Source organism: Manis javanica, chromosome 14, assembly GCF_040802235.1.
Source record: "Manis javanica isolate MJ-LG chromosome 14, MJ_LKY, whole genome shotgun sequence".
NCBI classification, from domain to species: domain Eukaryota; kingdom Metazoa; phylum Chordata; class Mammalia; order Pholidota; family Manidae; genus Manis; species Manis javanica.
The window spans coordinates 93,738,383-93,741,303 of record NC_133169.1 but is presented as its reverse complement, the minus strand read 5'-3'; positions in this window follow the sequence as shown (position 1 = coordinate 93,741,303).

Sequence of the window (2,921 nt, the reverse complement as noted above, 5' to 3'; positions counted from 1 at the left end):
TTGATATGACCTCATTTTATTGCATTGTTTAATAATTTCAACCCTTTTGGGTGTGACTGATTTAGCAAGTCAACACTTGCTGCTGTTCTCAGACATCACGTCCCTTGGAGGAGCAAGACGGAGCAGGACCGGGTGATCATGGCATGGGGATGGGCGCCGGGCCCCCAGATCTGGCTGCCTGGGCAGTTCTCGAGCTCCGATTTGGCCTGTGATGCCTTCAAGCCACTCAAACAAATAGCTAAAAAATTTGTGCAAGAAGATATCTGTCTTTTAGTCAAGCTTGCTGTGAGCAAGAATAATTATTAAAGTCCATTTTTTCAATCATCATTCGACAAACTTCTACTGAGGGCCTCTTGCATTCCAGACAATAGAGTCAGTAGAGATCTGTACCCTGGCGGAGCTTAACTTCACTGGGGCAGAGACAGTACAGCAAATGAGTGAAGTGGGGAGTAATGCTGCAGGGGGAGTCAGGCAGGGACATGTGATGTGGGGCGACTGGGGTCACTTTAAGTGGGGTGGTTGTTCCCTTGAGGTGGGGACTGGCCTGAAGCTGGTTCTGGCTGCTCACCCTTCAAACCAGCCCGTAGAACGAGTTTGTGCAGGATACTGACAACAGTGGCAGCAGGTCAGAGGCTCTGAAGCCTCTATCTGGCTTGGCAACCAATACCTTTGTGTGGCCTTGGCCTTTCTGGGCCTCTGCTTCTGCGCCAAGACTGTCATTAACAGCTAGGACTTGGTGGAAGACCTCGGAGGTTCTTGCAGTTCCAGCATTTAATGATCACATCATCTGTTTAGGCTTTAAGAACACCCGGGCTTGGTAAGGTTGCCCGTAGAAAACTGGACTCATTGACAATGCTTTTCTCATTTATGCTTAATGTTTAATTACTTTCTGATTCCAGAGCTCCTTCCCATACATTTTTCTCTTGGTCCTCACGAAAAGCCTGTACAGATGAAGAAACTGAGGTTTAAAGCAACTAAGTAACAGACTCGATTTCACATGGGCGGTGCACGTAGAGGTGTCGAGCAGGGCCTTAATGAGGGGTGGTCGAGAGGATTGGATCAAAACAGCGCTACTCAGATGACAAAACTTCCTTCTTTTTTAAGGCTGAATAATATTGCATTGTATATATATATATATATATGTATTATATTACAAATATATATATTTATGTATATACATATAATGTATATATATACACACATATACAAATGTTTTATATATATATACATAATGTATATATATACATGTATACATACATACATAAATATGATACAATATATAATATAATATATCACATTTCTTTATCCATTCATCTGTCAATATGTTATTGTGAATAACACTGCAGTGAACACAAAGGACATCCTGCCACTTGTGAAAACATGGATCGTCAGGGAGGGCATTACGCTGAGTGAAATAAGCCAGACACAGAGAGACAAATGCTGCATGGTATCACTTACACGTGGAATCCATATAAGCCGAACTCTTAGAAGCAGAGACAGCAATGGTTAGCAGGGGCTGGAGGTGTGGGAAATGGGAAAATGTTGGTCAAAGGGTACAAAGCTTCAGAAATGCAGGCTGAGTAAGTTCAGGAGATGTAATATGCAGTATGGTGACTATAGTTAACAAAACTGTGTTGTATACTTGAAATTTGCTAAGAGCACATCTTAATTGCTCTCACTAAAAAATAAAAAAGATAATTATGTGAGGTGGTGGATATGTTAATTAGCTTGATTGTGGTGAACAATTCACAATGCATACATCTTTCGAAGGTCACATGTACATCTGAAATATAAACGTTTTGTCAGTTATACTTCAATTAATGGGAAAAAATCCCTCAAAACAACCTTATTTCAGGATATTGAACCAGTGACCCTTAATTTCCTTTCAAGCACCAAAGTTCTGCATTTGTATCTTTTTCAAAAAACCACTCTAGACCGAGGACTCTATGAGTCTCATGCCACAGAAACGGTTAAGTGATCCCTACGGGTTACTTTGTTCCTTCCACAGGGAGTGATGTCCCTTAAGCCTTGATGGAGATATGGTAACTTACATAAAACAACATTCCACCCATTTGAAAATGAAGGTGGTTACATTGCTGCTGGGAATAATGCAAAATAGAGCAGCCACTTTGGGAGACAGTTTGATAGTTTCCTACAAATTACACATACACTTACCAAATGATCCAGCAAGCACACTCCTAGGTGTTTATATTAGAGAAATGAAAACCTGTGAACACAAAAGCCTGTACACAAATGTTTATAGTGGCTTTTCTTCGTAGTTGTCCAAAACAGGAACACCCAAATGTCCCTCAACTGGTGAATGGATAAATAAATATGGGTATGTATGCATGCACATACAATGGAACACCACTCAGTAATTAGCAGGAACAGATTCCTGATGCACACAACAAGCTGGATGAATCCCAAATGCAACATGCTAACTGACGGACTCTGACTCAAAAGGCTACTTACCGTATGATTCCATTGATAGGGCATTTTGGAAACTTTAAGTTCAGAAAACAGATCTGTGGTTGGCTGGAAGTGCGGGAAGGGATTGATTATCAAGGGACAACGGGGAACTGTCTGAAGTGCTGGGGTTAGTCTAGATCTCCAATGGGGTGGTGGTCACACCACTGAATGCATCTGTCCCGACTCATGGAACTCTGCAACTAACAAGGATGAACTTTATTGTATGTAAATTACACCTGAATAACCTGATTGCCTTAAAAAAGTAGTAATATATATTTTTATGTTTTGATTTTGAAATGTTTTGAGTGAATAACTTTGTTAGAAAAGCACCCTATTCTTATGCAGTGTCCCTTTTCTGAGGATGTCAAATGGGGTTAGCATTAAAAGATTCGTCACAAAGAATCTCAGTCAATCAAATCAGTTCTCCCAAGTTGGGGAAACCATGAAAACTA